The 12,457-nt window shown below is 38.7% G+C and overlaps 1 protein-coding gene across 3 annotated transcripts in view; it reads right to left on the reverse strand.

The window, feature by feature from the left end:
- ATG10 (autophagy related 10) overlaps positions 1–12,457 on the reverse strand; it is a 250,044-nt gene that overhangs the window by 31,914 nt on the left and 205,673 nt on the right. The window lies entirely within an intron of this gene.

Here is a 12,457-nt window from a genome sequence, read left to right on the forward strand (position 1 = left end):
TAATTATTCTTCAGTTTTAACTCAAGGATATCCATGAAGTCCAGGAGCCTGACCATCTGAACAATGCATTTCATTCATCTCTTTGTCAATGGTAAGGGGACCAAAATCATTCACATATTTTCTTACATAAATTTTGTCAACATGTTAATTGTTTCAGGCATAACTGCATCCAGTGCCAGTGGGCACATGTCCAGTGAGTAGACGGGATAGGTGGTGGTGTGGAAGAGGGGACCAGCTGGCACTATTTAAATTGCACTGCTTCTGTCTGTCTGTCTGTCTCTCCCTGAGTTTCTCTGTTTATCTATGTCTCTCCTTCTGTCTCCCCCAAGCCTACGGGGTTGTTTCTGTAAGTTCAAAGTCCGTAAGACAGAACTCCACTGCCTTTATGAGAGAATGACTGGATGTAAGATACAGGTCAGACTGCTGCCAAGTTAGGGATGTGAACATAATTTGGCAAGCATTGGGGAGCCCTAGAAGGTTTCTATATAGTGAGTGATCTATGCAGAAATTCTACCAGTGCAAAAACAATTATTGTTGATAAATTTATCAATTGCTTACATTGTGCATTAGCCATTATGCCAGAGATTGCAAACCCAAATGCTGCTATGATCTGAATGTTTGTGTTCCCACAAATTCATACACTGAAATCCTAATGCCCAGTGTGATGGTATTAGGAGGTAGGGCCTTTGGGAAGCACTTAGGTCATGAGGGTGGAGCCCTCATGATGAGATTAATGCCTTTATAAAAGAGGCTCCAGAGGGCTAGCTTGCCCCTTTCTGCCATGTGAGGACACAGAGAGAAGTCTGCAACCTGGAAAAGGGCCCTCACGAGAGAGGGTTGGAGACCTAAACCTGGTCTCAGACTTCCAGCCTCCAGAACCGTAAGAAATAACTTTCTGTTGTATATCAACTACCCAATCTGTGGTATTTTGCTATAGCCGCCCAAAGAGACCAAGACAACTACCTATGAAGACCAGGCAAGTGACCCGAAGGGGTGAGGCCAATTAACTACACCAGCAGGTGACAAGGACTGTGGGGACCTGGAGAGCCCAGCCGAGGCTGTGCTTGCCACTCTGCTTCAGCCAGCTGTGCCACGTGGGGTGCAGGCTTGGTGTGCAAGGTCTTCCCATTTGTCAAAATAACCTAGAAATCCAGATTTTAATGCAAACCCCCCTAAATTTAAATATGGGCACAATTTTTTAAAAACATGGTGTGGGCCAAATAAAACAAGCCTGTAGGCTGGATCTCGACTAGAGGCTGCCTAGCTTCTTCTCCTGGCTGCTTCTCTTCTCAGCCAGTCCAAGGAGAAGCTGAACTCAGAGCTGTCCATGGGAAGAATTGTATCCTGCTGCCTCCACTGTCCAACCCTAAAACATTCATGACTGTGCACAAGTGAACACACCCAACCATAAGAAATGGGAGGAATAGTTCCATTTGTATGGGTGACACTGGGCATGGAGATGCATGTGTTTGTGAGCACACGTGTGCGCGTGTGGTGAGGGCTGAGCTATCCACTGGGAGTAGGTTGGAGTATGTCTCCCTGAGTGCCACCTCCGGATGTCTCTGCCCAGGGTCCTGATTATCACACAGAGCTTGAGCTCCCATCTCCTGCTTTCTCCCTACCCCTCATTTCTGTCCCTAACCAGATGCTGGGGTCACAGCCCCAGATGTGTTATGCTTATCACAAGTCCTCCTGTCCAACTTGACTCTGGCTCCCCTTACCTGCCTTAAACTAATATTTATTAGTTCATCACGTACCTAGTGATCATCTCTTATGTGTCTTCCAGGAATAGTTCTGGATCTAGTTACAGAGATCACTATTTCTAAGATAAACCAAGTCCCTGATCCCATGGAACTTACATTCCAGTGCAGGAGACAGCCAATAAACACATAGAACAAATAAGTAAACAGCATAATCTAGATAATAGTAAGTGCTATGAATAAAACAAAACAGGGTAATGTGATTTTGGAGGGACTGTGGTAATAATTTCGATTTGGTGAAAGGGAAGGACTTACTGAAGAGGTGATCTTTAAACAGAGATCAGAATGGCAAGAAAAACCCAACTGTGCAGAGAAACTTGATGGATACAGAAGACCATAAAGGGAAATGAGTACGGGAAATGTACACAGGAAATGTGAAAGAATTTTAGAATCATCCTGGACTAAAATAATTATTGCTTATAGAGCTGAGATTTAAAAGGTTAAATTTAGTCTAAATTCTTTTTGGATTACTTGTGTAGTAAACACTGGAAGGAATGAAGAGCAGGAACCAAATCTGTGAAGACATGTTACCTTCTTTAATAAAATGAAACCTAGACCTCCAAGGATGGCATTACATGGAACACTCATGAAGGGGAGAGTCAGCTCAGCCATGCCTCCACTCCTCCAGGACTCACCCTCCCCTTGGCAGCCCTTGTTTCCCATGGCCACTCTCATGCTCATGGGGAAACTCCCCCAACTTTAAACACTTGAGCCCAAGTTTCCTGTAGCTGAGGTGGAATGGACTAGTCAAACAAGACTCTACTGAAAGCCTGGGAATACTGAAAGGGTAACAGAACACTAAGCAACAGGGCTCTAAAAGATCCAGAGTGTTACAACACTGGGGCTCCCAGGCCCATTTGAGTCATGGGGGACACTAGGAAGAGATCTTGGCTGGGCTTTCCCTTTCTGGCCTGCATGGTGGATGGAAGCACTCACAACCACTATGCAAGAGTGTCCTCCAAGAATCTTAACCCCTAATAATTCAGTCTCCTTGAGGAGATGGTAACTCTCATGAGGAATGGCTTCATCATATAGACAAGACCTTGCCTCTTCCTTACAGGTCTGTGGCCTAACGTTTACAAGACCTCAGAAGAATAACCACATCAGAGTATAACATACACCTGAGAGTTACAGACACACTTAAAGTTCACGGGTCCATTTTCTAAGCAGATGTCAGCCCATGTCACATTGTAGCTCTGCTTATTTGATACTCCTTAGTAAAGACTTGGACTTCATGTCTACAAGTCATCTTTTGCTCACTCCATATAGCAAGTAGATAAGAGCAGGCTTGGGATCTGTAGTTAAGACTTAAGTTCTGCTCCACTACTCAGTAGCTGTGAGCTTTGAGGCAAACCACTTAATCATTTCATGTCTCTGTTTCCTTATCTGATAACTGGGACTAATGATAGTATCTACCTCATAGACTGACTGTGTTACTTCAATGAAAAAATGCCAGAAAACTGTTCAAAACAGTGCCTGACATATATAATAAGCACTTAGTTGGCTATTATTATTAAACCCATTGTTATCTAAACAGACAAGGATAGTAGCACTCAGATATCCAGAATATGGTCTTATAATACCCTATAACAAAGTCCAATTTCAATATGTAAAAACAAAAAGCTCCTATAGAGTTATGCAGCACAGGAAAAATATCACTGACCAGTGTCTAAATGTTTAGGAACATTTGACAACTGATTATAACCAAGGGCAAAAAAACTCTAAATTAGTAAAAAGTCTATGTACAATATATATGGCAATTAGAATTATCAATATATTGGTATTCAGGACAAATTAATGGAAAATAATTTAAAGAATTTAAATTAAAATACAAGTTCAGGCACTTCAAAAACCCTTCAGTAATCTACAGCATTTTAATATTCATTTTTCCTCAAACAAAATAAAAACAGTTATATTAGCATTTAAGGTTATATTCTAATAAAATGCATGGTAATGCTTATGTGAAATGCTTTTTTAAATAATAGGGACTTTCATGCCTTAGAAGAGCTTTTAGATCAGCTTGGACAGTTCTTTAATACAGGTTTGGCGACATTAAAAAAAATTCTTTGTCTTTTATTATGTTAAGAACTTATATTTATATAATTAGATAGAATATATTTAAAGCAACGACTGCCTTTAAAAATCAAATGTTTAAATTGTATTTTAAACATGAAAATTATATTGTTTTGGTAAGATGCGTTGGTTTAAAAAAGCCAAGCTATGAGATGTTGATCTCCTCACAATAGGAATTATAATAAGGGACATTTGTGTAATCTCTTGAGAAAAGTTTTATAAATAAATAACAATAGGAGTAGACTTCTAGCTATAGCAGAATGATATAGAGGTCAACAAATTTCCTTGAAAAACAAGTTTAAAACTGAACAAAATTGTCAAAAAAACCCCACTTCTGAGATATGGAAATCAACCAAAGGCAAATAAAAAATTTGGTAAGTGTTTAACTCATGAAAAGCTGCTAGAACCTCAAGTCAGACACAGAGAGAGCCTTCAGCCTTCTTGCCTAGAAATACTCTCATACTCTCCCCGACCTCCACCTGGCTCCTCAACAGGAAAGTTTTACGGGAGTGGAGCTGGCCATGAGAATCAGTAGCTGTGCTGCTAGCAGGGCTGACTTGATTTCCAACAGTCAAAGAAAACTACAGCCCGGTGGCATTAGCAACAAAATCTAATAGGGAGATCTTGGAGGTGAGACAGTTGTAGAAGGGCTAGGTAAGCTCTCCAGGTATCCTGGGCTGATGGGAACTAAGCACATGTTCAGGGGAGGTACAAGAAGGCCTGATGAAAAGTAAAAGCTGATGACAACTTGAACATTAACTGAAATTTGGATGTGCTCCCAACCCACACACATCCATGAACAAATGAGGGAAGGCTTATAGGCCTGAGGTATATAAGCACAACCTCTGTCCAATCACTGGCTAACCAGCAAGGTATGCAGATAGAGCTGGTGACCCTGTGGAAGTCAGGCAAAAACATGAAAATAAGAATGAAAGACAAAATAGAGACATGAATGGCCACACTTACAGAGTAGGCAAATTCTGCAGGTAAAACCTAGGAAAGCTACTAAAACAAACAAACAAAAACAACAGCAACAATAACAAAGAGACAACCCTCAGGGAAAAATATGGGAATCCAGAATTGCTACAATATATTACCTAAATTGTCTAGTTTTCAAAGAAATTTATGAGACAGGCAAAGAAACAGAAAAGATACACACAAAGGGAAAAAAATCTATTAATAAAAACTGACTCTGAGTGGGCCTGGTTATCAGATTTACATAGAATTCAAAGCAGCTATTATAAATTTGTTTGAAGAATTAAAGAAAACTATATTTAAAGAGTTAAAAGGGGAAAATTATGATAATGACTCTGCAAATAGGTAATCTTAATCAAAGAACACAAACTATAAAAAGAACCAAATAAAAATTTGGAGTTGGAAAGTACAATACAGATATAAAAAATTCACTAGATGGATTCAGCAGTAGATATGAGATGGCAATAAAAAGAATTAATGATTTTGAAGATATGTTAATAGAAATTATTCAATCTGAAGGGAAAAATAAAAATGAAGAAAAAAGAACAAAGCCTCAGAGACCTGTGGGACAATACCAAGCATACCAGCATACCTGTAGTACGAGTCTGAGAAGGAAAGGAGAGAGAAAAGGGCAGGCAAAATGTTTGAAGAAATACTGGCTGAAAAGTTCTAAACTTTGATGAAAAACATTTAAGCTACAGATACAAGCAGCTCAACAAACCCTAAGTAGAAACACAAAAATCCACACCTAGCCACATCATAGTCAAATGGCCGAAAGCCAAAGACAGGAGAAAATCTTAAAAGTAGCAAAGAGAGCAAGAACTCATCACATAAAGAGGAATAAGAATACAATAATGGCTGGCTTCTCATAGCAGCAGAAAGACATATTCAAGTCCTGGGGAAAAAAAAACCCTAGAACTGTCAATCAAGAATTCTATATCCAGCAAAACTGTCCTTCAAAAATGAAGGTAATGTAAATACATTCTCAAGGAACAGACTGAGATAATTCCTTGCTAGTTGACTTGCCTATAAGATATACTAAAGGAAGTCCTTCAGGCAATAATACCAGAGGGTATTAGTGAGATACCAGAGGGTAACTCAAATCCACAGGAAAAAATAAAAAGCATCATAAATGGTAAACATAAAAAATGAGCTAAGTATATTTTCTTCTCTTAATTACTTTGACATAGGATTATATAAGCAAAAATTATAATACTGTAGTGTTGGGTTTATAACATACATAAATGTAATATACATGACAATAATAGCACAAAGGAAGGGAGGGGATAAAACTATATGGAAAAAAGTTACTGTATTTTAGCCAAATTAAGTCAGTACTAACTTGTGCTCCTGCCATTAGAATGTTAGTAAAGGTATTGTTTTTGAGAGCATTTAGAACTCAAAAGGTCCTTCTTGTTGTTAAATAAATCCTTTAAGTATGTTATTAATCAAAGTTAGCCTTGTGACTTGAGCCAATACTATTTTTTTCAGTCACATTCAATGAGCTTATCCTGTAAGCCAAGCAATTTGTATTCAGACGAAGTAAGGTAGAGAATTTACAAATAATTTGAGGCATTTGATCAGTGTAGACAATCTGGATAATATTCTTCAAAAGCCTTTTTTCTGCAATGGAGATTTTTTAAGGTTTACACTATCAGGAAGGATTATCTGCATTTTCTACTTTCTCCTTCAGACAGCCAGAATCAGAGATAAAAGCATCTTTACTTGGTTTAGGAATTATGTGTTGGAGTTAAAAAAATCTAAAATCCTACACCTTATTTGTTTAACATACCATTTTCAGAAATGGAAGAACATCAAAACTGTCAGGATCGCTTTAGTGACATTTCTTAGATCAATTCAGAAGGTAAATTTGTGTGAAAGTGCTACCATCTGCTGTCAGTACTAATGAACTGATGCAAATCTGCGCTGGGAAAAATGTCAGTGTGTAAATGCAGGCAGCCAATGAACTGTGTTAGGCTTACAACTCAATAAACACTTCTACTGGAACAAAGTTCTGCTAAATGGTTTTCCGTGAAAGTAGAAATGATGGGTCAGATTTCTATCTCTGTAACTCCAGAGGAGTTATAGTGGCACATTCTCTTATGAAATTTAATTTAGCACAATCTCTTATGAAATTTAATTTAGCAATGGTTAAATGTCTCATAAAATAAGTCTGACATGAATACTGTGAATTGGTTTCAGAACTATTAGATATGACTATCATAAGGAAATGATAATACTGCACCTTCATTCTTACATCTAATAAATATGATGAGTTACTTGGTTCATTTCTTAATTTTCTTGGCTCTCCAGGACGGCACAAATATAATTTCACGTGCTAAGCTTTCATCCAGTTTCACATTCCAGACTGATCAAATTTGCCTTCCACTCGGGGCACATGCCTTAGAAATGGAGAAGGGTATCTCCCTCATCCTGCCTCCTCAGGCTAGGAAAGGAAAATGGCCACTGAGCACCTACAGTATCAGGCACTGTACTAAGAGCTTTGCAGGGGTCCCCTTTCCCAATAACTCTGAGATAGGCTTTATTACTGCCACTTTGGAGAACAAGTTCCAAGAGATTATGCCTTACAGTCATCCAAGTGAGCATCCAAAGTGCATGCTCATACACCGTACCTCCTCATCCCATTGACCAGAGCTGGTGTCAAGGATCGTCCCTGGTTTTAATCCTCTCCAGTCCACTTCTTTAAAAATCTATTTTTTCAAATTTCAAATTAATGTATTTTCATAAAAATTATAAGCAATACATGGAGAGTTCAGAAAATACAGAAAAGAACAATGAATAAAAACAGAATTATCTAAAACTGCCCAACTCAGATTTATTCCATTTGGTGAATTCCCTTTCAGATCTTTTATACACATGTTTATAGTTTTCTGTTGCTTTTTATTGACTGAACAGATATTTATCGAGTGCCTACTATGTGCCAGTCCCATCATATGTGTCTTTTGTCAATCAGTCCTTTGTCTTCTGTTTTACTAATTTCTGCACTTATTTTTATTATTTCCTTTCATATAATTTGTTTGGTTTTCTTATTCATTTATATTAGTTCTTTAGTATCTTTTGAGGATATTGATTCTTTTCATTTATTCAACCACCATTGTGAGCCATGCACTGGGTCAAATGTTAGTAATACAATGGTACATAAACAGATTACCCTTGCTCTCATAAAAGTTGCAGAAACAGTCAAAACATTGTTTATTTCCAGATTGTCATTAAATTATTTTCATGATGATTTAGATATGAAATGTATTATTAAATAATTAAATCAATAATTTTTCTCCTTTGTTATTTGTTTTATCATTTTTATGTTTAAAAAATCCTCTTCATAAGTCAGAAAGAGAAAAACAAATATCATATATTAACACATATATGTGGAATCTAGAAAAATGGTACAGATGAACCTATTTGCAGGGCAGGAGTAGAAACTCAGACATAGAGAACGGATGTGTGGATACAGGGTTGGAAGGGGAGGGTGGGATGAATTGGGAGATTAGGTTTGACATAAATATACTACCATGTGTAAAATAGATAGGTAGTGGGAACCTGCTGTAGAGCACAGGGAGCTCAGCTCGGTGCTCTCTGATGACCTAGATGGGTGGGATGGGAGGGGGGAGGTCCAAGAAGGAGGGGATAAATGTATACATAGAGCTGATTCACTTCACTGTACAGCAGAAACTAACACAACATTGTAAAAGCAACTATACTCCAATAAAAAAAAAATCCTCTTCAGAATCAGAAAACCAGATATTTACCTATATTTATGTACAGTTTATCATGACACTTCTTGCTGTTCCCTGAACACAATGCTTTTTCTTACCTCCAGACCTTTGAACATGCAGTTCTCTCTGCCGGGAACACCCTCCCCAACCCCCCTCACCTACTAATGTCCTTTTCTTCCCTACAGATCTCAGCTTTCTTTTACCCCAACCCTGTATCAGGTGCCCTCCCTCTGTGTTCCCACTGCACCCATGCTTAAGCCTACTGCTTAATTCCTCACTGTTCTGTATAGGACATTGACTGTTTACAGGAGTCCTCCTCTACTATAATTTCTTGAGGGCAGAAGAAATATTCTGATTGCTATTTTAATCTCAGCATCCAGGACAGTGCGTTTCATCTAGTAGGCACTCAACAATAATTTGTGGAATTACTGCATAGAAAAAGACATCCTACTATGCCGAAGTAAATTATTACTGGCACACGCAGCCTGTTCCATGAAGGGGAATATTTGTGCAGGAATCACCAATGGCCTCCACGAAAGAGACCAAAACATTCTCTCTCCTTGGCACAAAACCAGGGGCAGCACCTCCTGTACATTTATAAGAGTCCCCAGATAAGAAATTCAATATCTGTTTTCTGAAATATTTCCTCCAAAGTGTACCTAAGAACAAAGGAGAGTTTGAGGGTATGGTTAGGAATAACTCTCTATGTAAAAAACTTATGTCTACTATACAATATATTCTAAAATCTACTGGTTTCTACATAAAAATAATATCTTTCATTATCATTTTAAAAAACTGATGCAAGATGCATATTTTAGTTCTGTGAATTAGCCTTCCCTCTGCCATGCCACACTATTCCCCTAAGGTTTGTTACTCAGACTTAGAAGCAGATCAAATACTACTAAAACATGTAATAAACTCATGCCTTTCTACTTAACTCACTCCTTCATTACTTCATGCAATTTTTGCTCATGCATTCAATAAACAGCACTGAATACCTAATGTGGGTAAGACTCTATGCTAAACATTCGTCCATCTAGCCATCCACCTCCCCACTCATTTATTCAACGAATATTTATGGAGCCTGTTCTATGTACCAGGCACTGTTCTAGGCACTGGAAATATAAGTACACTCAAGACAGAAGCAAAATCTGCTTTCACAGAGGTTACTTTTAGTTTGAAGTACTAGAAAGATATAAAACAACATCCTATTATCTCAACTCCTAAGGTTTACAGTCAGTTACATGTCCAGGACTGAAAGTCCCAGATCGCACCTCAAGGGCAGAGAGTTCCAAAGGTAAAGTAAGTTTGTCACTACTCACTTCCCTTCCCTTAGGATTTCTAAACAGAATGGAAAAGCAGATCCCCAGGGAGAATAGCAGTGTCACCTGGTCTAATGATGGGAGATGAATAATAGGTCTTGTGACCAGTAACAAGAAAAGCTGGCAAGAGAGACGCCCTCGGTGGGAGGGATTTTTTTTTTTTCATCATTTGGAAAGAAGGCATGGGGAGGCTTCACACTCCACAGAAAACTGTGTAGGTGATCACAGTGGCACTAGCATAGAATGAGATGCTCCCCACTGTAGGATGGAGGGTTTCCTAAGGAAGACATATAAGTACCTGAGGCCATAGAGGAGCTCACCAGTAAACTAAAGGAAAACCACGATGCACAGGTGGCCAAGCCTGAGACCCCACATGTGGAAAGAAGGCTTGTTCCCTGGAATGATACTCATGGTATCCAGGTATCATGATATCCTGATGCCTGGAACTCAACTACTATTTTCACCCAGCAGAGCTAATGCTTATTGTAGTTGTGCGATTCCTATAATTCTATGTTGAGTGCTCTGCAATGGGAAACACCAAACTGAACACAGGGTGTATAAATCTCCATGAGCTGAGAGCGACCTTGAGTCAAAAGAAATACGTCATCTCCTCTCCTCATTTCTCCCCATGCTCCTGTTAGGACAGCTGCAATGCAAGGATTACAGAAATCACTATAATACACAACATTTAAAAGACACAAACCCAGGAATATAGGAACTCAGAGAAAGAAAAGGTCAGTTTTGTCTGGGAGGAGGAGCGAGTAGCAAAGATTTCCTGAAGATGTGGTATTTAACCTGGTCCAAACCCTAAAGGATGGGCAGGGCTTGGAGCAGGGGAAGAGTATGGCAGTAGAATTGAAGACAGAAAGAGGCTTCTCTAAGTTTAATGGGAAGGGAGTTAAGTGAGAGGCACAGAGACTTCCATCTTTTGAGTAAGACTAACAAGTTTGGTAAACTGAAGAAGAAAAAAAAATGCCTTTTTGTTTGTTTGTTTGTTTTGTTTTTTTGGTATGTTGTTAAATGATTGAGGTAATCCCTGTAAGTTCCAAAGTATTTGCTGGAAATAATCAACACCTACACAAGACAAAGAAGGTTTGAAGTTCGAGCAATCCTCTCTTATAGTTTTGAAAAAAAGGGAAAAAGGGGGTAAAGAAGATATACCCTGGTACACATTTTTACCCCTAATAAGTGCATGAGGATATAGTTAGAAAGACAGTGAGAAAATATTTAAGAAAAAAAATATGTGGAAAGAAATGAAAGTCATGCCGAAGTACCCAAGAAAGGTCCCCACAAGCTATGCTTTGCTCTAGCTGTACCTGTTGACATTTTGTGGCCAGTTAATTGGGAATAAAATTCTAGTGGTGTTTGGAAAGGTGGATTTAAAAAAAAATAGTTCCTCAAATTCATATGTTGCACAGAAGCCACTAGGCTTCCTAGAAGTTTTTTTTTTTTCTTTTTTTTGCGGTATGCGGGCCTCTCACTGTTGTGGCCTCTCCCATTGCGGAGCACAGGCTCTGGACGCGCAGGCTCAGCGGCCATGGCTCACGGGCCCAGCCGCTCCACGGCATAGTGGGATCTTCCCGGACCGGGGCACGAACCCGTGTCCCCTGCATCGGCAGGCGGACTCTCAACCACTGTGCCACCAAGGAAGCCCGGCTTCCTAGAATTTTTATTAAAAATTACAGACACCAGAGCAACAGTCCTTAGATACGACCTCTTCTGCTAACAAAAACTTTCTTTTCATGGCTCCAGAGGAAGTCCAGAAACTAATTCTCCCACCCCTGCATAAATCTACAAAGGGCTCCCTCCTTGGGCTGCTGACAGTCCCAACTGCGACTCCTGGATTAGAGAGCAGAGTTTTAATATATTTATAGAGTCTATACATGGGTTGTTGCTTTAAGCAACACCATTAATATGCCAGAACTCTGCATTCTCAAACTTATTCACTTATCAATTTGTTGTACATAATTTAATCTTTCTGTATTTTGATATGCAAAATGGAAATAGCACTGCTGATACTTCACAGGGTGAAAGGAGATAACCAACAAGACGATTATAAAGCTTGCTGGGGGAAAAAAGAGCTTATGTAAATGTCTATTAATTAAACAGGAATGGCTGCACAACTAGGTCAGCCATGATGATAAGACAGAACAACCAACCCCAGCCATCAGCATCAAAAGGAAGAAATGAGCATTTAATGCTAATAGCACTTGTTGGTTGCATTTTATAAAGAATATTAAATTGTAATATTCTGTAACATAACATGGAATAGCATATTTCAGACCATACTCAAATAATTCTTTGATAGAACATAAACTTATTAGAGACAACAGCCAAAAACAAAAACAAAAACACAAGCCAATTACTAATGAAGAACTTGCAAAAAGCTAATCAAAGCTCTCATCCAGAGAAAATGAGAAAATCTGAGCTCAGAATGATTTTGTATATTGATGAGATTTTATACAGCACCAAAGAAAGAAAAATAAAGCAGCTTTAAATGAAGACAAAAAGGACTTTAAGTCTCTGTTAAAAAGCCTTGTTATGGTCCATATCAATGTTTTTATTAAAATGTTCTGTTCGGGTGGAAACA

This window comes from Delphinus delphis, chromosome 3 (genome assembly GCF_949987515.2).
Source record: "Delphinus delphis chromosome 3, mDelDel1.2, whole genome shotgun sequence".
In the NCBI taxonomy this organism is placed as follows: Eukaryota; Metazoa; Chordata; class Mammalia; order Artiodactyla; family Delphinidae; genus Delphinus; species Delphinus delphis.